Below are 23,704 nucleotides of genomic sequence, written 5' to 3'. Positions count from 1 at the left end.
CCTTGTATAAAAGAAAGAACACTGAGAATTCCAGCTCTCTAACTTATTAGCTAAGTGACGTTCAGCAAATTCCGTATATAACCAACCTCTCAAAGACAGTTTCCTCACGTATAAAATGGATAACATGGTAATGTTGAAGGATTTAGGAGGAAAAACGGATACAGAAGCCTGTAGACCCTCTACAAATGTTAGTTTCCATTCTTTAGAGTGAGTACAAAATTCTTCTCTATCAGAGGTAGAGCTCTGGCCCTTTCAAAGACAATTTCAAAATACGAATTACACATGGTACTATAATTGATTTACTTCCTGAATCTCCTATCAAAGTCTAAGCAACTTGAAGGCAGAGTCCTTACCTTACTGGACTTTGTATCCTCAGCTTCTAGAACAAAGTAAGCACTGGATAAGTATCTTTTAAATGTCCAAATGAGCAAATAAGCTCTCAATACATACCCACTACAACAAAGCATTCATTGCATTGCATTGTGGAGAATGCAAAGAATATAAGAAAACATTATTCTTGTCCTGGAGAAATTTTAAAATAGTAAGAGATGCCTAACAACAAAACAAAATACACAGGTAGATTTAACACATGTAGACACTCAAAAACAAAGCTCACAGATTGATGGGTAAAATTCATATCAAGAGCAGAAATCAATACTAATGGGGTACACACAAAAGTTAGAATTAAACATTTAAAGAGGGGAAGGCCTATTTTTAATTAGTATAATCCTTCAGAGTGCATTCAGCTAATATATTCCAAAGGCAATGAAATAGTACACTTAAAGAACAAACATCAAAATGACATTTGTCATTTTAGCAATAACTCTGCTAAATTTCATCATTCAGATGATGGTAGCATATTTTAATAGGTTCAAAGGCCATTTTAAGCAATTTTTTAAACCACATTCAATATTAATGGAAGCTTATCAAATTTCTGATATCCATAATCCATCTTAATTATCTTAAATGGTCTGAGACAGAATAAGACCAAAAGGGCTGATGCCCAAATGTCTGAATACTTTGCTGAAAGGCTGAGCTCAAGCAAACTCAAAATGTGTTAGAAGCAACTTTTAAAATGCACAAATATAACAATTATTTTTAAACCAACAATTTTAGAAAAATAGTAGTTCCTAGCTAAAGCTTATATAAATGTAAGACACTAAGTTTGCAAATGTCAGCAGAGTTTTAAGATCCCTTTCTAAAGTAATAGTCTCCTTCTGTTTTGCTTGGTATCTTAATTTGCCTTTGGTTTCAAAACTAAACTTGCCAACACTATTCCTCTCAAAACCTCAGGAATTCCATTACTAGTTTTAAGCTAAATTAAAGGAAAAGAGACGCATTCAACCCATGGCAGAAGTATGCACAAAGTGTTTGTTGACGCTCATAAATAGACTGAGAAATTTAGACATGTCTGAAGGACAACGGTTGTATAGTGAACTCTGTTTTGCTCCACCGTGGAACTGAATAGAAAGAGAATTATTGCTACTACTTCAACTGAGCCCGGCACAGAGAGCTTTAAACCAAGCGGGATATGACAGACAGAACATTCTATTTAAGTCAGAGTCTTTGTGTGTTTTCACTTCAGGGAAGAAAGGTTAGAGAACCCGTTAGAAAAAAATTCACATGGAGCCAAGATCTTACTGTCCTCTCCCCCCAAAACAACGCTTAAAATGCCCTCAACACTGCCCACCCAGTTGCCTCCAAAAAAATAAAAGATTAAAAAAAAACAAGAACTATAAATGTCTAACATACAGACAGACGGTTCTCTGTGTTATCACCAGAAATATTTTCCATTCCGTTTCCCAATTCTCAGACTCTATCAACCTTCCTGACAGCTACAGACATTGTTTGTCTTCATCCCTCTCCATCCCCTCCGACAAGCTCTAATTCATCTCAGCTCACCTGAATCCCAGGTACTGGGCTCCCCTGAATGAAACTAGTGAAAAGAGGAAAGTTACTATGAAAGAAAAGGAAGGAAAAACTCCCATCTTTCCCATTTCCCTGCTCCCTCCTTTCCCCTGTCCCAGCACTGCAGAGTAGCAACAAACGGAAGGAATAAACCACCTTAAGTTCATTCTATTGCTATTTCTCACTGGTTACCCTTAACTTATTCACTGCTCCTTCTAAGCATTTTGCTCCTTGGGCATCACCCTGTGTAGTCCCTACTCCCCTGCCCCAGGTAATGGAAGTCACAGTCAAGAGCCTAGATTTTGGGTAGACCCAGTTCCCTAAGACAGGGATTCCCTGGAACTGGGTTTCCACCATAGCAGCATTATATAAGGGCGGTTCGCATATACTGCGATATAATGGGTTACATCATTTTTATTGCCTGACCTGGTAATCTAAACACCATTATTATGACTTGCTAGAAAAATAGGCTCCTAATTCCAAATTCCTCTTCATAACTCACAATTTCCCCTCCCCCAGCCAAAATCCATTTTAAACAATTCATTTACAACATAGAGGATACCTATGTAAGAGTAAATGAATAAACAATTCATTTACAAGAAAGAGATACCTATGTAATTTTAAAACAATATTAAAACAATACATTTTTGACAAAGGAACAAGTGGATGCCAGCTGCTTGAGCAACATAAATGATCCATGATTGCAGCAACATAATTAATAAAAATTAAATAAATATAGTTATAAACAGCATAGAACCAACTAGTGATCATACTTTTGCAAAAGTACCTTATAAAACTGACATTCTAACTTTCGAAATGAATACACCAGGAACAATTTGGCGAAATCTAGCAAAAATTTTAATGCATGTATCCATTGGCACAGAAATTCTACCTCTAAAATGTAAAGTACTAACATATTTGCACAGGTGTGAAATATGTATGCAACACTCATTACTGCATTATTTATAAAAGCGAAAGATAGGAAACAAGCTTAATGTCCAGCAAAATGGGAATTTATGATACATTCAATACAATGGCTACTATGCAGCCAATAAAAAGAGTGGATATGGTTGTAAATGTAGGAAGCAAATTTGCTATAAATAGCAATTGCCTCAGGGCACAAGGAGGAAAGAAAAGAGACTTGCTTTTCAAAATAAACCTTTTTGTACATTTAAATTGTGGGTCATGTACACATATTACACTCTTGTTAAAAATGAGTTGTTAAAAACTTGTTCAAGAATTTAGATCATTTTCTCCAATCCTCTGATACATAAATAGTTCTATTCTCATCTGTAAGCCATGTTCATTGGGGCTGAGAACCTAGGCTACTAGAGATAAACAATAACCAATATACTGGGGTAAAGGGCTCATCTCCTCGCGAGAAGAGGTACAACTTTGGCAACTGCATCAATCAAAACAAAGTATAATAGGTGAAGAAATAGGGGAAGAATTTGCCTTACCCAAAGCAACCGTTATTACAGAAAAAAAATTGGATGCAATGTGATTTTGTCAGCACTCTAAACACTGCTTCACCAAAACTATCTGGTTGGCAATTTCTGGTTAGGGGTCTAGAGCTCAATGATTACATGCACCAGAAATACTTCGTAAAGAAGCTAAGGCGTGCCCAAATCATCTGACTCCAACAGGCAGTTAAAACCCAGGGTAAGAGGAGGACAGTCACAGGCCATCAGTTTCAACTGCCAAAAGAACAAACTTATCAGATACCATTTTTCTGACAGAATTTTTCTTTTTATCTCTTCAATTCCAAGTAGGATTGAACAAAGCAGTGCCTCAGTAATTAAAACTCAAGAAATTAAAAGAAACAATTCAAACTCTTTTTCAAGCTAATTTTTAAATGTTGCTATTTCATATGATTTTTTTGTTTGGCTACTAGATAAAGAGATTAATACAACAGCAGCTAATACTAATCTGGTTCCATTCTTCCTCTGATTCAAAAATTTATTACAATCTGACTGATTATAAAACCAGAAAACTAGAAAAAAAATCTTGAAGAGAAGTGCATAACATGGTAACATTTAGGGAGAGGATCATATTTATTTATTTAAAAAAATCCTTGTATTGGGTCTCTTGGTGACAACATGGCTCGTAAGCACACTGCTCTATCACTATGCACAACTTTCAACTTGACAAACTTAATGACCTGTTTTAAAAAGAAGGCAAACTATACAGCCCAAAGGTTTGTTGTCATAATCAACTACAGTCTCATAAGGTCTAGAATATACCTCAGCGAATGCAAGATGCTAGCTGGCATATCAAAAATTCAGTACATTCCTTTGCCAGATTCAAACACTCAGGCCAATGCCAAAAAACACAAACAAACAAACTGAACCTCATGAAATAAAGGTACACTTAAGAAAGCAGGAGGTAAAAAGTGCCTCAGAATTAATATTATATATCTTGACATTCATAAAGAAAAAAGGACAAGAATGTTAATTCAACTGATAATTTTCATTTTTATTCTACATTATTTTACTTTTATTAATAAACCACTAGGGCTCAAGAGTATGAGGTACTTATACAGAATAATGTTAACCACAGTATTAATTATAATCATATCAAAGTCAGGGATTAACAACTACACACATGAACATTTAAATTCATATCAATGGTTTCCAAACCTGAGTCCAGGACCACCTAAGGTAGGAACTGAGAGTTCCTTAAGCTATTTTCAAAATTTAAAAATAGCCTAATAGCCTCATATACTGGCTGAAATAGAGCTTTGTACTCTAACATAACCAAATTTCATCTTGGGGGCTGGAATTAAAACTCAGTGTGGGAATACCAATTATTTCACAGTGATCAGCTCTGGTTATAGTTACAGTCTTCAATAATAAAAATAGAAAACCCAATGAATAATTATGTAATAAATGTATTTTATTTTGTGGAAAAACTTCCTTGAATTCTAATACCTGAAAAGTAATAGAAATAGAATAGTTTAGTGTTTTTTAATGTTCTAGAAAAACAAAATGCAAACTAAATATACATACCAGACCCTAAGTACTGACAAAACGTTTATCAGGAAAAGGTTTGTGTGTACTCGGTGAGGACAGAAGACACCTATGAATTACAAAACAGCATATACTCTTTTCTTAAATTCTGATGGCTCCATTGATGCTCTTCGAAATAACAAGTAATGACATGGATAAACATGAGTGATCAGATCCAAAACTATGAAAGAAATTTAACAGGAGGAAGAGTCTGTGTTCCCCAACTCCATTTTTCCCCTTTACACTCTTCTATTTCAGTTACCTCAGCAGTTACAACACTGCAAGATCTTAGCCACAGTTCTCACACATATATACCCAACGTAAAATAAAACAAATGGTTATAAGCCTAATTTTCGCCTTGGAATGCACCCTCATTTTTTACACAGCGTCAGTACAAAAGAAACACTAAGGAGTAAAATGAAAATAGGACTCAAGGTGTGGGGTAAGTACAAGAACTCTACCCCCAAACATGAGAGCTTAACGACTGGGGAAACCAGACACCACGAAAGGCATCCAGCACATGCTGTACCAGAATCTATGCAGGTCTAGATACAAATCCTGGGGTTCCAGCACTTATTACCTGCCTGACCCTGGGAATGCTACTCTCTGATGCCTCAGTTTTCTCATCTATAAAATGGAAATAAGAACAATTCAGCAGAAACTCTTTCAACAGAACTCACTTTATCCACGTACAGAAATATAGCTCTCCAATACCTCCAGGAAATCACTACCGGATGCCGGCCACAGGGAGGTCACTCGCACCTGAGGGCAAGTGAGTCTTCCACAGTCTTCTAAGTCGACCACTTTTATCTTAATGTCCCCACCCTTCTGCTCTCACCAAATGAACTGGACACTTAACAAGAGCCAGCTGTTTATTCCCAAACCAGTTTATGACAACTGTACTTGTTATTGTAATTATGTAATTTAAGATTATGTAAACTGATGGATTATGAGTGTGAAAGGGGTTGTTTCTCTGAAATTATGTTGGCAAGTTCAAAAAGATTCAAAAGCGATTTTTTTAAAAGTTACTATGGAATTAGGTGCATATAAAAGCTTTAAAAGAATAGGGGAAAAGCATACAAATGTAGAAGGATTTTACATAACACACTGAAAGTGTCTTTTAATTCTTCTATAAAAAAAGGGGCGGGGGATACAATTAGGATAATTCACAGACAATGCCTTATTACGGTGCGGATTGTGCTAAAAAGACAATCCAGAACTCTAATGAAAGGACACACACACACACACACACAAAACCTTGGCCCTACAGGGGGGCAAAATGGTGAAGCAATGTATATTCAAGTTAAAATTAAAAATACACATCTTTATTTTCCTGCTATTTCCCTGCTAACCAACTTTTCAACTACCTACTCAATATCCCATATGAAATCTTCATATGCAGCTACCTCAAAAATTTATAGGAACATTGTAAAGACTAAATAAAATAAAATACTTGAGCACATGCCTGGAACTTAGTAATATTCAATTAGAAACTTATGCTTGGGGAAGGGGGTTATCACTTTGTGAGGGGTGTAAATGTCTAACTATTACATTGTTTTGTACACCTGAAATTAATAAAAAGATAGACAGTCAGACAGACAGACAGACAGACAGACAGAAACTTATGCTTTACTTCAAGGGTTTCGTTACTACCCTGATGGGTCCACGGCTCTGAGAATACAGCACAACTGTCTTCCAGGAGGGTACGTGCACAAAGTCCTCACTATTCTGTTATTTTTTGTATTCATGTACATTACTTATACCCCACACATTATTAGCCATATAACTTCTGTGGTAGTTATTTAAAAAGTGAAGACGTCCAGTAGTGCTGCGAGCCCCAGGAGAGTGTATCTCCCAGGGTTACACCTAACTCTCAGGCAACATTACAGCAACGCCTTAACGTGTCAGCATGAGCTGACAGGAACAGAGGAAAACCGGATGAGGTGCTGGTGTGGTACCAGTGGAGGGAGCAGCAGCTCTGTGAACAGGGAACAGATGCAGGAAACGGTCAAGGATCCAGACTGAGGAGAGTAACGAGGAGATAATGGCAGACACCAGAGAGAAGCAATGTAGAAAGTGGCAATCATTGTGCAGGGAACAAACCTGTAAACTACAGAGGTTACAGCTAAGGTAAAGGGAAGCATCTGGTGATTCAACCTCTTGCTCAGAACTGTTGAACACTGACACACATATTAAAATGCTTTTCCAAATTACTTAAAAAGCTAAATCACATTTTCAGTTCTTGTCATTGTGACATTACAATCAATTTTACTCTTCATGGAAAACGGTTACATAAAGAAATGCATTCTAAAATTGGAACAATGAAGTACCTTTTTCACCTATTAAATCGGTGGGGGGGGCGGTGGGAGCAACACTATCATCCAGTTTCACAAGGATATGGTGAAATAGTACTAGTCATAGCATCCTTTTGAGAAGCAATTTGACCAAATATTTCAAGGCTAGTAATATCCTTTGGCTCAGTATCATACATCTGGGAATCTGACCTAAGGAAATAACTAAAAGTATGAAGAAATCCATTTGTTCAAACGTGTTTTCTGTAACATTTCTTATAATAGCAAAAATTAAGTATGATGGTGACACAAAACATACTTAATACGTTAAGTCAGGAAAAAAGCAACAAACAAAATTAAGCATATACTGTAACCATGGCATAAAACATTATATGAAAGGGACTGTAAAAAACTCCAAAATGATAACTATATTAGAGTAGTGGATTCAAAAATTATTTTTCTATTGTCTAAGCTTTCTGAATGTTATTTTATTTTCAGAATTAAAACAAATTATATTTTAAAACATGCATGTCTAAAAGTTACATACTGTATGATTTCATTCCTATAACATCCACTAAATGACAAAACTAGTGGTGGGGTATGTGTGGATATACAGAGGTAACAATAGGAAGTTCTTTTGTGGTGAAGGAATAGTTCTGTACCTTAATTATGGTAGGAGTTACACAAAACCATACATGGGATAAAATTGCACAGAACTACACACCCACACCCACCGAAATGCAGGTTTAAAAAATGGTAAAATCTGTATGTGGTCTATAGTCCAGTTAACAGTAATATACCAATATCAATTTCCTGGTTTTCATATTGTATGGCAGCTATTTTAAATGTCACCATTGGGGAAACTGAACGAAGAGTACCAGTTTCGGAGAACGTGTTTCCCCAAAAATAAGACCTAACCAGAAAATAAGCTCTAGCATGATTTGCCCTAATGCATCTTTTGGAGCAAAACTTAAATATAAGACCTGGTCTTATTTTCGGGGAAACACAGTATATAGGACCCTACTATTTTTGCAACTTCCTATGCATCTCTACCTCAAAATTAAACAACAACAACAACAACAACAACAACATGTGCTTGCATGTATAATACTGAGTGGGGGGGGTTTGAGTGGGTGGGAGATAAGGGAACGTAAAATGAGCTATGTAGTATATAACTTCCAAAGCACTACTACCTACTAACTATTCACACAAAAAAACCTACAGGAAGCAGATGGCAGTCTTTAGATTGAACATAATCTACCTAGGTCAGGCTTTAATAAATGGTTTCGATTTAAATGAAAGTATCAGTCAATTTTCAGAATATTCTTAACTGAATAGTTCTGAATCTCAAACCATATACTTACATAATCCATTAAGCAATAGCCCTCAGAATTTTCTGTCTTGCTAGAAATATTTTTTAAAATATAAGATTTTCTTACTTATATTACACGTAAATGACTAATACAGAGAAGGATATAACAGTTCATTACCTCTGGATTGTGCTACATGACAGCAACCACATCTATCTTAATTCACAATTTTAACCTCAATGCCTACATGGTTCTTAATACCTCGCAGGCTCCCCAGAATCGACTGGTCAATGGATGAATTCATGTTCTAGTCATGATTTAATGCCCAAGTTCATTCAGCTCTAACTGAGAATGGGAAGTAGAAGGTAGGGGGTAAAAGAAAAAAAGGAGCACATTTGGATAGGGCCCAGCTTCTACCAATTCACGAACCAGGTCAAAAGATTACCTTACCCCACACTACCTCCTGGTTATCAATGTAAAATTTGACCTGAGGAAAACTTTACATCATTTCTCCTGATCACCCAAATCTTAAAGACTGCTTTAATAATTAGAAAAAGGATTAAATCAGTGTCATAAAATCTGCCTCACTAATCTTTATTGCCTAATGCTTTCAAGAAAGCCAAATTTTCTTTGCTATGCGCAAATCCATCAACTTTTTTAATGTGAAATGTCTTAGCTAGTTTGCAAAGCATCAAAAACCCATTCCTGGGGCGGCTGATTAGCTCAGTTGGTTAGAGCGCGGTGCTCTTGACAACAAGGCTGCTGGTTTGATGCCCACATGGGCCACTGTGAGCTGCGCCCTCCACAACTAGACTGAAACAACTACTTGACTTGGAGCTAATGAGTCCTGGAAAAACACACTTAAATAAATAAAAGTTAAAGCAAAAAAAAACCATTCCACACAAGCTTTAAGCTCTCAGCAATTTTATTTATATATATATATATATATATAGAGAGAGAGAGAGAGAGAGAGAGAGAGAGACCTTATACATTATATATTTATGTCTATATTCATATATAAATGTAAATATATAAATAATACAATTACACTGGAACTACCCTATAAAGACACTTAAGTCAGATAGCAACTCATCTCTATGTTATTTATTCATTTAACAGTCCAAGGTACTAACAATGTAACAGTAAACAAGACACCATGCCCTAAGTTTAGTCTATTTAGTAACTTAAAAGGCAACTGTAGCTGGTAAGAAGAATCTTAAAAAAAAAACAACAGGGTTTGAATTCCAATGCTACCTCTTATTAGCTATGTCTCTGAGTCTTAGTTTCCAGAATTGTAAGTAGATACTATACTCATGAGGATTAAAAAAAATCATAAAATTAAAAATGGTTGGCAAACTAGAAAGCCCTATACAAATGTAAGGTATATTATTACTGTACTTAGCTTTTCATCAAGAAAAAGCAAAACACTAGGATACCTCCTGGTAGATTGCTTATTAGTTGCAAGGGAAAAAGTAGTAACTATATAATGAATAAACCAGATAACACCTTGACCAAACTTACTAACAAGGAGCAAATGGACAATATGTATATATAGATGTGATATCCTGAGAGAAACACATCACATTCGTAGTAGTCTGACTAAAGATAAATAAATTACCTGAATCAAATCACGAGGCAAGTCAGATCAAATCAGACAAACCCAAACTGAAAAACTTCCTATAAAATACAAGTGACCTGTATTGCATGAAAGACAAAGGAAGGCTAAAGAACTCTTCCAAATTAAAGGAGACTAAAGAGAAATGACAACTAAATGCAATACATGATCAAATTGACAGAACTGGAATATAAAGTGTAAAGTATCAATGTTAAATTTCTGAAATTTGATAACACTACTGTTATTACATAAGAGAATATCCTTATTCTTAGATAATATACCCTGAGGTATTAATCTTAAGAGGTAAAAAGGCATGTAACCTATTCTTCAATGGTTCACAAAAATAAATAATGTGTGTACGCCTTAACACAAATATGGCAAAATGTTAATAATTGATGAATATGGGTTAAACATACACAAGCATCTACTGTATCACTCTTGCAACTTTTTATAAGTTTGAAATTATTTAAAAATAAAATGTTTAAGAAAACAGGATACTGACCTCCAGGGGTTCACTTTCAAGCTCTAAGCTATACAATTTTAAGTATTATTGAAAATCACTCTGCAAAATTAATACAAATAAAGTTCTAAGAAAGTTCACAATTACTAAACAGGTAAGAAAGCATGGCACCATGAGCAAGAGCCAGCAAAACAAACAGCAGAATTGTACCTGCAAAGACACTGGAATTATCAGACACAAAGTATAAAATAAATATATATATTTAATAGGTTTTTAAGAAAAAAAATTTGAGAACATGATCAAGAAAAGGAATAAGACTACCAAAAAACGGTTAAAGCAGTCTTTAAAAGGATCTACATAAAACTTCTAAGAGACAAAATAATACGTGAAATTTTTAAAAACTTAATGAACATACTACAACATGGATGAAGCTTAAAGACATTATACTAAGTGAAACATGTCAGACACAGAGGACAAATATTGTATGACCCACCTATATCAGGTACCTGGAATAGTCAAATTCACAGAGACAGAAAGTAAGAGTTGCCAGGGGTTGGGGGAGGGAGGAATGGGGAATGATTGTTTAATGGCTACAGATTTCCGTTTGTGAAGATGAAGAAAAGCCCTGAAAATGAATAGTGGTGATGGTTGCACAAAAATGTGAATGTACTTAATGCCACTAAACTGTACACTTTAAAATGCTTAAAATAGTAAATTCTGTATGTATATTTTACAATAAAAAATGGATGTATAGCTAAAATAAAGTAGAAAAAAAGTTTAAAAATTCAAAAAACTAGCTGAACACAGCTGAAGCAAGAAATGGCTAATTGGAAGACACTAACTATCCAGAACACAACACAAAAAGATAAAGAAATAAAAAAGATGAAGGGTTAAGAGACATGGAGGGTAGAGCAAGAATATTAACATACTTCAAATGTAAGTTCCAGATAGAAAATATGGAAGATAAAAATTGAGGAGAAAATTGGCCAAATGTTCTCTAAAATTGTTGAAAGTTACCAATTTTCAGATTCCAAATCCTAGTGAATTCCAAGCATGATAAATAAAAAGAAATCAGCGTCTAGACATATCAAAATGAAAGTGTAAAGAACCAAGGACAAAGGTTCAAAAACTAGACATAATGAAACAACAGATACTTAAAAGGGAATGACAATTACACGGATTACAGATTTTTCAACAGCAATAAAAGGCAGAATAAAATAGAATAATATCAAAAATGAACAAAGTAAAAAATAACTGCTAGCATAGAATGCACACTTTTAGAAAAACCATCTTCCGGAATGAAACTAAGATAAAGATATTTCAAACAAAAAGTTTTCCAACAACAGACTCTCACTAGAGAATATTCTAAAAGATGTATTTCAGGCAGAGAGAAAAATGATCTCAGATCTCATACAGGAGGTCTAAGATGCAAATGGAAACGATGAGCAAAGACACTTGTAAATATACAGGTATATCAAAGCAACAGAGTTTCAAACAACAGTAACATCTAATTTGTTGGAAGACAGGGAAAACTACACAGAATTTAATTCCCAAACTTGAAGCGAGAGGGAAATGGAATTTTAAAAAATACAGTCATTAATATTAAAAAGAAAGCCAGGGAATGATTAACACAAGATGGTTACTTAGGAACCATGTCAGAGAACACAAGATGTGAGGAGTAAGTATAAAGAGGCTTCAAAGGGGCCGACAGTGTTCTATTTTCTAAGCTAATTAGTGATACATGGTAATACATTTTATAATTAAATTGTTCATTTATTGCACTGTATGCTTTTGTAATAAAAGTAAATTTTATAAATCAGCACAAGACAAAAATCAAGTGACCAGCGATCACTCCCTACAAAATCTAGAATACTTCACAAAACTTGGTCTTTAAAATTGAAACAATGAAGAGTCATTGTTTCATTCAACAAACACTTAATCCAGTGCCTAATCCTTGCCTATAACTGCGCTGAGCAGTGGCATGAAGATTTCTAACTTCTCTTCTCCCTCTTGTCTTCCTAACCCTAGAGAGCTACACTGTCTAATACAGTAACCACCAGCCACATGTGACTATTCACATTTAAACTAATTAAAATTAAGTAAATTTTTAAAATTTAGTTCCTCAGTTAACACTAGATACATTTTAAGTGCTCAGTACATAAAAGCCATTATATTGAAAAGCACAGATAATAGAACATTTCCATAATTGCAGAAAGTTCTATTAGTGCTGCTGTATTTTTATAACACTAGAAATATATTCATAATTGAATCACCTTAAATATAGAAGAACATCTTAAAATTGATTAAATCTCCTTTTAAAGTGATTTTATTTCTATGAAACTACAGCTCCTTAGTAATATTTTTAAAAGTTTGCTGCTTGTTAAAAATATATAGAAAGTGTCAGGAATTGTTCACCATCCCGTGTTCCACTAAAAACCATGAGAACAAAGGATTTTTTTTTAAAGCGCAAAATTAAATTGTTAAGCCCAGTGCTACTAAATTGTAATATAAGCCATGTCACAGGAACACAGAAATCCACAGGATGAACGTATATCATCCCTTCTTGGAGGCACCAATTTTAGTTGACAGCACTTTTAAAACACTGTTTACATACATGTAAAATAGCAAAGTGCAAAATTCATATGAATTTTTAAAAATAAAACCCTGCAGGCATCAAGAAATGTTCTACTTATGTAACTGTAGGACCAGCTCAAACTGGTCCTATCCTGTTTCTAACAAGACCCGGAACCGCTATAGATATTAAAATATTAAGGAACCAAAGTTTAAGCCTTGGATACACACTTACGAGTAACACCCATGGACCCTTAACTGCGCCCCCTCCCCCAGAACCAATGGACCGGGACATCAGAACCGGAACGAGGAACCCTTTCAGAAGCGAAGGGTCCGTTGTCCAGAAAGATCCAGTGCTGAAACCCCTCAAATCTTGCCCCGAACCCAGGATCTGGGAAGACAGATCTGAGCCTTGCCTCCAGTCTCCCTGCCAGTGGACCTGCTTTTCTCAGAAGCCGGGTACCACAGTATTGGCTTCTACAGCAGGACACTTCCAGCTGTATCTCTAGACTTCTGAGCATATCATTCATTCCTGCCATTAGGGGTGTTTTGTAGGAAAAATTTAAGCATTGTTAAAATAAATGAATTCTTTGATTTTCTTTATTTACCAGAAACAATGATACAAACAAAACTATAAAACAATAACATCCTTGATACCTAAAGCAGTGGAGGTTTCCACTCCTCTTTAAAAGTAAAGGACAGAGGGCCTAAGCTATTTCAACCTAACATGAACATTTTGCTTTAGGCATTCTAACACACATTTCTATATATTTCTATAGTACTCCCAATTTTTTAAATTACTTAACCAAAAACACTCAAAGGAAACAAATGTTAAGCCTTAATTTACAGTCACTTAGGCTAGGTGTGCACCTTAATTCCTCCGGTCCCCCACCACACACACATACACACACTAAGTGAACCAGGGAGTCCATAAGCTTCCAATCTAGACAACTGAATGCGGATTTCAATAAACGCTTATGCTAATAATTGGCTTGTGTCCCCCAAGAGGACTTCTGTGGCTCCACTTACATAACCCATTATGCAAAGTGCTGAACTATTCTTTCTCTAGAAAGCATTCTGAATACTGGTATTTGTACAAGGTTTACTTGCTATATTAAATAAAACAACTTTTCTCGCTCTAACTTCCAGGATCTTTCCTGCAGAAGAGGTGAAAAGGAAAGCCAATTTCTACTACTTCACTACGTCAAAGGCGAGTTATTTATCTTGCTGGCTAATCAACAATGACCTACAGCGGCACCCCCACGCAGCCCCCCCAGTTTGCCAGTTTCCTCCTGGGAATCTGGTGGAGAAACAGCCTCAAACAAGTATTTTGGAGCAACTTGTTCGAACTCAACTGAAAACAATCTGAACTGCTCCTTGAAATGTACTGTAAATATTAATATAAAATGTGACAAAATTAAATCCAGTGGTGGTGAGAATCACAGTGCCGCCCCTGGAGGGTAATAGAAGGGTAGAATGTACCACAAACCTAACTTGAATATGCATAAAAATGTTGGATGAGTACTCTCCCTCAATCCCCTGGTTCTATTTAAGTCAAGATTATCAGATTTCACAGAACCATAATCTTAAAAAAAAAAAAAAAAAAAAAAAATTGAGGGACCAGCATAGAGCTGTCACCTTTTATTTTGCCAAAGACATTTAAAAAGAAAATAACTATCAATTACCATCACCATTATTTCATTAAAAAAAAAAACTAATGTTTTACACCAAAAATGGTAACAAGACAATTTTCTAATATCATCTTTTAAATTGAATAGATTGAGCTTTATGAAAAGCTAACTCATTCTCATTTCACTTCAGACAAGTGACAACTTTGTCACAGACTGACACCACTCCATAGCAAAGCATTTGGGAACCACAGGTCTAAGCAACTAACTCCCACGTGGAAAAAGAAAGCAACCATGGGGCATGCCCAAACCAAATATTAACCTACTCAATAATGAGGAAAGAGGCTGGGAGGGGCTTAGGGCCTCACCCAAGGTCGCAGACCAAGCATTTTGACACAGGTCTGTGTAACTCCCCGAGTCAGCGTTCCTAACCATTAGACTAAGCTTCCTAATATTCTTCCAGTGCTGTAAAGATCCGCCCTAATCCAGTCACCTCTGTGACCAATGACAACCGAGGAATTTCCAAGACAGCTGACAGGAGTGCGAGGTGTGCTCCCTGGCCCTCATTCAGACTGGAGCTAAATGGAACTCCTGACCTTTGCCTCATTAATACCGGGCTCACTGCAACTGAGCCAAGCAGCCCAGACAAAGCACACACAAACCCCCTGCCTCCAACACTGACGCAGGACTCCTAAGACATGCCAAGTGCTGTGATAGTGTGAAAAACATATTCCTGAAAAACAAATTGAATGTATTAATTTCAGAAAGGAAATAAACACTTCCATGGAAACTCAGTCTAAAATTAATAAACTTGCCCTCAAAAGTTGTAACTCTTAAGCCTCATTCTGCAAACTACTACAATCTTTTACACATTAATACAGATTCCCCCTACTTAAATATCTAAACAGAAAAACACATGAAATTCTATACATCTATAGTTCTTAGTTTCCAAATTAAAATACATCGTTTTTGTATATGTCATTATACATATAATGGTTAAAAAGTATCTTATTCTATCCCGGTAGCGTACTCAAAACATTAGACACAAAACTACGCATGTTAATCAAAAGTACTTAGAAGAAAAATATGTAATTAAATACCATTTTCTATGAAAGGCACTATCAGTAGCCAGTAATAATACGAGGCACAAAAATTACCTTTGAATATTTAGAGGTTCTTGATGTTGAAACCAAAATTGAAAGTTATACATATAAATAAATAGAATACTGTATCAGAGATTTGCTTCCAAACCCTCACATATCATTTGCCAGCAAATGTCCAAATGAAACAACCAAACAGCTCTTAAGTAACCAAAGTCTGACAGTCTGGACCCAATGAGTCTGAAACAGTTCATCCTCCCTGACACAGGGCAATGATAGACAGCATAGTGTTCTTGCTAGCAATGGCAAGAAAATTTTATTCCCAATTGGATTTTTAATGGTCAGATTCTACCCCATCTGAATCTGCAATGTGAGGGAGTAGTACACAGACTATCAATTTTTACCCACTACATAAAATTATCTATTTAGTGCCTTTTCCTTGTTTTTAAACAGATGCCAACTATGAGTAAAATGAAGGTTTTTCTTTTTCTTTTGCCTCTAAACTCTCCCTTCATTCTTTCATGTCTATACAGATTCAACTAGTGTTATCTATTTGTATTACTGTCTACACCCATGTTTAATATATGCCTAGCACTGCCATCTCTCATGAACTACAAATCCACATTTCCAAAAGCCTCTGGACATTGCCAGTGTTTGGCAACTATATAAAAAAAGCACTCAACATATTCAACACTGATCTCATGATGTACCTCCTCGCCCATATTTCTAGTAAAAGCACCACCATCACCATCACCCACACTTAAAATGAGTGTAGCCTTCAACTTTCACTTCCTCCAAACCTTTCCCAACAATCCCTCCTCTCACCCACCTACTAAATCATCCCAAAGCCATTGCACTTGCACAGTGTTTACACTATAGTTGACCCCTGTGCAATGTGGGGTTTAAGGGCACCGACCCCCTACACAGTTGAAAAATCCATGTGTAACTTTTGACTCCCCCAAAACTTAAGTAATAGCCTACTGCTGACAATCGATTAACATATTGTGTATGTTATATGTATTATATGCTATATTCTTACAATCAAGTAAACTTACAATTAACAATGTTATTAAAATTATAAAGAAAATACATTTATAGTACTGCATGTATTTATTGACAAAAAATTCATGTATTAAGTGACCCCACTCAGTTCTAACCTGTGTTGTTTTCTATATTGAAAGTCAGCTTTCTACAACAAATCATTCTACACACTACACTATTAAGACTTTAAGTTTCTCACTACCTCCCAAATGTTGAACTCCTAAATACAGGACTTAAACATGTTCTAGACCCAAATTAAATTTCAAACTTCACCTTATTCCTCAAAGTGAACCCTATTTTCTAGGTAACCTGGTCCACTAACTTTTCTTCAAGTACACAATGAGCTTTGCCACCTCCACACTTGTGCTCACACCATTCCTTTTATTCAAACAGCCTTCTTCATTCTCCTCCTCCTAATCCCTAAATTTTTGTCTTAGAAATGTCTTACTCTCTGAAATGTTGAACTCAGGTTCCCAGTTTATTGGGAGGTCGCATGACATAGTGGAAACACACAGGCTTTGGCACTAGGCAGATCTGGATTGAAAATCGGATTCAGTTACCTGCTAGCCATATAGTCCCGGCAAGTTACTTAACATATTTGAGCACCAATGTCCTCATTATTAAAAAAGATGCTTATATGTTGTTGTGAAGCTTAGAAAATGTATGTTACCACGACTAGCAGAGCGCATGGTGCTCATGAAGTGCTCAATAAATAGCTTTAGAGCTGACTTCATAAGTATTACTACTTCCACCGCTTTCCATTATTACTCTAGCTAAAAATGAACACATTTTCTTTTCAGACAACTCCAAACTTTAGGTCAAACCACTCATGTGTAAGTATTTACATATATTTGTTTATGTTGTAAATTTTTATGCAAATGTCTTATATCCCTTCTAGATTTCAAATTCCTGAAGACAAAAGACTTAATCGTTGTATCCTCTAAAGTCCAACAGTGCTTTTCATGTAGCACACACCACCACCTCCAACTAGAAAAATTTTTGAAAATGATTGAACAATACAATTCACCTCTTCATGACTCTGTCACACTGTAGAAAATCACTGCCAAAATTGTGAATCTTAGTTGTTAGGGTTATATCTTTATTTGCTCCTACAAGGTTGCCTAATACAGCAAATGTTCAATATCTGTTGAATTGACTTGAATAACAAAATTTAGAACGCAACTGTTCAATATCCATTGAACTGACACGAATATAATAAAATTTACAATGCCTAAGGGTATCTGATTTTCCCCAAGTATCTTTTTCTGCTGTTACAATTCTTGAAATATTTCTCTTCAAAACACATTAACTACCATGAGTACCGATCCATAACCTTATCACACTTGATTCCTTTTCCAGATTCTCTCAATTCCAATATTCCAACCATATGCTCTAAACAATTAACCACTTCAAATGGCTTATAATCTAGTTTCTATCTAAATGTAAATTTCAGGCAAGTAATCTTCCCTCCACAATCTTTTCCAGGGACCTTTTGCCTGTTGAAGATCAATAACCTTGAAATAAATTTTCTTTTGCATAGGAGAGCTCACTGAACTTGTCACTTCAGTCTATTTTCTCTAATTCATGGTATTACCTCCCCTGCCAGCGGTGGGAGGAGAATGAGGTAAGTTAAGTACCCAAAAAACTACAGTAGAATTCCTAATATAAGCACATGATGAGAAGCGCAGGAAAATGTCTCTGGTTTCACAAAGATGGTTTGTGTACACTTGACACTGCAAAAACGATGGTCATCTGCTGATAGTCACAATCTGCTGTAACTGCATTCCCTTATGATAATTCCCTCAGGATAAGGGAAAACCCTTATTTCCTAGAAATCTTTCAGCAGTAACTTATTACCTAAAATCTCATCACTAAAAATGCCTACATTACTTTCTCCTCCGGGAAACTCTCAATTTATCCAAGGTAAACACTTTATAAGTTAAAAAAATAATAATAAAACAAATCACCTCCACCCACCTGTGTGAACCTCTGCATCACAGCAACGGCTGTAACAAGACTAAGGAACTCTCAGGAGTTACCTCGAACAATTTTTCTTTAAAAGTTAAGGAAAATGACAGTTTCAAATACGAAGGTGTACAAACTTCGGGGAAGTGGGGGTATAATAATTCTCCAACCCTCTGCAATCCGTGCGACCGCAGACTGAACTCATCAAGGAACTGCGAGTTCAGATGGCCACAGGAATTAGGAATACAGATTAGAGAAGAGCGTCAGTTCTTACGTCTGCAAGAAAACTTATCTGCACCACTGATTCTCTTCAAGCAAGTTGTTTGTTTTAAGAAGTGACTTCACCAAGAGCTTGAGCAAGCTCTCCAGTGAGTAAAGGGAGGCGCGCTGGTGCCACACTCAGCTACGTATCCAGAACCGGTCCGGAGAGCAGCCCAAATCGATCCCGGGAAACCCCTAAACGCGTCTCGATGAAAAGCTTTCCAAAACATCCCCGTCATGTACGTACTCATCGCCCGGCCCTGGGACGGAGGAGAGGACACCCTAGGGACCCGGGCTAATTACTGAGCCTGAAGACAGACCCAGAGAACGCAAAGTCGGGAACTGGAGCCCAAGATTGAGTCCCGTGTCCAGGTTCCCGGCCACAGGTCGGACACAGAAAACCACATCCCGGAGGCAGCCCGGAGATTTGGGGGAGCAGAAAAGAGGGTATCGGATAGACCGCGGGCCCAGCCCATCCCCACTCTCGAGTCCCAACAGCAACAACAGCTCCGGGAACCCCATCCCCGGCTCCGCCCCGCCCACCCCACGGCGCCGCCGCCCGCTCCTTCCCGCCCCGCGGGTTCGGCAAAGACCGCGGCGGTCGACAACCCGCCTCCCCGAACCGCGACAGCCCAGCCCGCAGCCCGGAGTGGGTAGCGGGGCCCCGAGAGCGCCAGCTAAGATGCGGCCCGCAGCCGTCCCAGTCCGCTCCCCAGGCCACTCACCGTCGGCCCGGGCGCTGGGAGGGCTCAGGGCGCGGGTCGGTGGGCGCGGACCCCCCGAGCTCCGATCCCGGCAGGAGCCCCTACTCGGAGCCGATGGAGCTTCAGCGGCTGTGCCTACAAGGCCTCTCTCTCCAGCCCGAACCTTGGAAAAGCACTTCCGGGGGAGCGGGGGAGGGAAGGGTTTTGGCACCGGAACTGCTCGCGGGCTGGGGCTGCTAGGACCTCCCAGGCGGGGCGGGGCGGGGCGGGGCCTCCCCAGCGGGGCGCTCGCAAAGCCGTCCCCCGGCTGGTGGATAACCCTTTCTGCCTCGCCGCCCCTCGGTTCCCCAGGCTACCGCTGCCTTTCGGGTGGTTCCGTTCCAACCACCTACTTTTACAGACGGGGAAACCTAAGGACCGGGGGTCCAGCCCCAACATCCGGCCTCCCGTCTCTCTTCAGTGTTCTCTCCACTCCATTCTACCCCCTTTAAAAATAAAAGTTAACATTTACTGAACGCTAACTACGTGGTAGGCACCGTATTAAGTGCTTGAAGTGCTTAACTCAGTTAATCATCCCCAAACCCTTTGAGATGGGTGCTATTATGTACATCTGGAAAAGGTGGAACCCCGTCAAAGACACCAAACCCAACACCACAAACGTTGGCTCTTGATTTTAACTGGTGGTGTGTGTATAAATCTCATCCACCCCTAACAAGATTTTTTAATTCTTTAAGTACAGGGAGCAAATTATGTTCCTATAGTCCATCATCACTTGGAATTTCAATGAAGGCCGAGACTGGGGGCTCTGGAATCTTATTGCCTGGATCCTGTTATCTATTACTTACTTTTTCTTTCTCACCCTTGGCAAGTTGCTTTACCTTTCCAAGCCTCAGTTTCATCATTTGTAATATATTTGGTGTGCGTGTGTGTATACATATAAACATATATACCGGTAACCTCTGGATTGTTGTAGGAATTCAAAAGGAAAATGCATGATAAACACGTCTGTACCTACTAGTACCAACATAGGACCGAGTAAAAATCAACAATTCTCGTACCTCATCATCACTAGAAACAAGTTTTCTTCCAGTGGAGTCACTCAGCAGGGGGTAATTTGAAACACTGTGGATTACCATTAAGCAATAGTTAAGAAAATAAAGGATTGGTTAAAATAAAGGTTAGTTAAGAAAATAAAGGAAGAGGAGAGGTTTTTGCAGTGGGAAAAATGAAGATAGGTGAGCCAAAGAATGTCCTGGGGCCAGCCTGGATACTTTTAAGACTGTGAGCCAAAACATGTATGAGGACCCTCACAGTCAGCTGCCAGGCAGGGAAAGGAAGTGGGGAAAGGGATTCCTCCGCCACAAAATCAGGAAGGCACCAAACATCTGAGGTAGATTCTGTATCTCGGGCCAGATACAGGAGACTCTGTCAAACAAATTTACAAGCATTTCTGAAAACTGGGGGGTGAGGAAGATTTAAAAATTTTTCCACTTAGAAAGGGGCAATGGAAATGGTTCGGAACCCGTTATTACGAATTTAAGAATGCAAACAGTGCCTCTACTATTGGCTCTATCTTGTCAATATTTGTGAACACAGAAGTGTTGGTAAATACTTCCCTAATACCCCCAAGTTAAGCAGCCTCTCATAACTTGGAGTGTGAAGGAGTGAAACACAGGACCTGGGTTGGCAGAACTCTCTAACTTCTCTTTCCACCAAGGGTTTAGAGAGAAAGTGGGAGGAATCCTGAATCTCAGACATTATCAGGCTCCCCGAGAGAGGCAGAAGCGCTAAATGTTTGTCCTTGAGCCTAGTCATCTAACTGGTAAACGATGCAGCCAGCAACTGAATGTGGGTCTGTTTCCTCAGACGCTTTTCACCACTATGCCACTGTTTCTCAAACCTGAGAGTGCATCAGAATTACCTGGAGGTCTCAGTAAACCACAGATTGCGGGGCTCCACCCCCAGAATTATACTTTACCAGGCTAGTGCTTCTCTGAGGTCTAGTCTCTGGACTGGAAGCGTCAACATCATCTGTGAACTTGTTACAAATGCAAATTATTAGGCCCCACTCCAGACCTCGTGAATCAGAAACTCTGGGGTGGGGCCCAGAAATCTGTGTTTTTGTAGGCCTTACAGATGATTCTGCTACATTCTCAAGTTTTAGAACCACTGCACGCTACCATTTTATCTTCCACATTTTCCTCTTTTTTTCTAATTGCCCCCAACAGGAATAACCCTACTGAAGCAAAAGTTTTTCCGTTGAATTAAATGATGTATTGGAGCATTTTTATTCATGGTTTGCTCTCAGTGGAAGATGAGGCTAGAAAAAAATTAGTATTAATGTAGGATTCTTTTTTTTTATTACTTCAAATTTGTAGTGAAATCTACCCAGATAATACGAGATTGGAGGTAGAACTAATCTCCTTTGAGAACTACTCTGTGCCAGGGCTTTAACATGCATTTGCTAAATTAATCTTCACTACTATGAGGTTTTATGGTCTTATTTTTACAGAAAAGAAAAACTGAGACTTAGATGAAGTAATTGACTTAAGGCCACATTCTTAATTTAAGGGCCAGAAATCAGGATTGTTCAAACAAAGATCCCTCTAATTCCAAAACTTATGATCTTTCCATTTCGTGGCAGGAGTTTGGAGAACCAAATTCCAGTGTGGGCTCCACCACCCCAACTATGCAGCATTGAGTAAGCGATTTAATTTCTGTTTCAATTTCTCCATCTATAAATAATGTTATCATAAATCTGCCCCTCCCACACTGGAATGTTAGAACAAATGAGAAAATAAAAGTGTAAGAGCTTTGAGCTTTTTGAAGAAAAACAGTAAAAAAGCAAGTTATTATACTGTTTTATGATTAGCCAAGTGTTGCTAGGTGAGCCTAAGTATTGAATCTTTCCTGGTTATCTCCTAATTCATTCACAAGAGTTTCAAAGGTTATACTTGATGCCAAAGAAATAGTTGTTTGACTTCATTTGTCAGTGTCTCCTAGAGGTTAGAGAAATTGACAGAGGATTTTATGTGTCTCTTTTCAAAATTACGGGGAATTGCTCACCAGGTTCATAGGCTCCAGGTTGTTGCCAACTTGCTGGCTCATCCTCCTCCTAGAGATGTTTTCTCCGAACCCTTTTCTTCTCCTGATTACATGCACCCCTCCACCTTCCAACCTCTGTCCACTAGGTGAAGACTTAAAATTCCTCTTACTTTATTATGTAGAAGAATTTAGCTCTCAATCCTCCTCTCAGACCAGACTCCAGGACTACTTTTATTGACAGAATCAACCGGGTTGCACAATTCCAGGGGGTACCATTCACAAAGAATACAACCTGAATGGTGCTCAAGGGGGTGCCAATTGCACAGGCCCCAATAGGAATGGTTCCCCTGGAACTGTGCAAGGCTCTGGCCCAGTCTTTGCATAGCTCCCACCCCAAATCCATTAAGGTGTTTTGTTAAACAAAAGAACCATCTACTAGGGTGTCCACAATTGGCCAAACTTTCAAATAATGAGGTTCTTTATTTTTAGTGTTTTTACAGTGGGCCTGATCAAATACTTAAGCCACCAGGCTCAAGTCCTGGGTTCTACACTCTGCTATGGCATTTTTCACTCTCTTCGGTGACATTATTGCCTATCTCTCCACCAGGCTTGTGCGTTTCGTGAAGACTGTCATATGTTGTCTTCCTCACCTTGTATTTGTGCCTGGACACAAGTGTTTGAAAAGCATTTGCTGATATGAATAACAGCACAATGTATTTGTGTGTAAGTACTAGTATAATTGGCAGAGAAACGTATTTCTTCGTACCAAGAAATACATTGAACCAAAAAAATTTAAA

At 37.9% G+C, this 23,704-nt stretch overlaps 1 protein-coding gene across 2 annotated transcripts in view; it reads right to left on the bottom strand.

The window, feature by feature from the left end:
• FRS2 (fibroblast growth factor receptor substrate 2) overlaps positions 1-20,039 on the bottom strand; it is a 100,481-nt gene extending 80,442 nt beyond the window's left edge. For both annotated transcript variants that reach the window (XM_033117967.1, XM_033117968.1), the window contains exon 1: positions 19,884-20,039. The gene's annotated coding sequence lies outside the window, so the exon portion shown is untranslated. The remainder of the gene's footprint in view (positions 1-19,883) is intronic.
• Positions 20,040-23,704: the final 3,665 nt, after the last annotated feature.

This window comes from Rhinolophus ferrumequinum, chromosome 10, assembly GCF_004115265.2.
Source record: "Rhinolophus ferrumequinum isolate MPI-CBG mRhiFer1 chromosome 10, mRhiFer1_v1.p, whole genome shotgun sequence".
Classification (NCBI taxonomy): Eukaryota; Metazoa; Chordata; class Mammalia; order Chiroptera; family Rhinolophidae; genus Rhinolophus; species Rhinolophus ferrumequinum.
The sequence above is the reverse complement of the archived record's forward strand: the minus strand, read 5'-3'. Positions and strand labels throughout refer to the sequence as shown.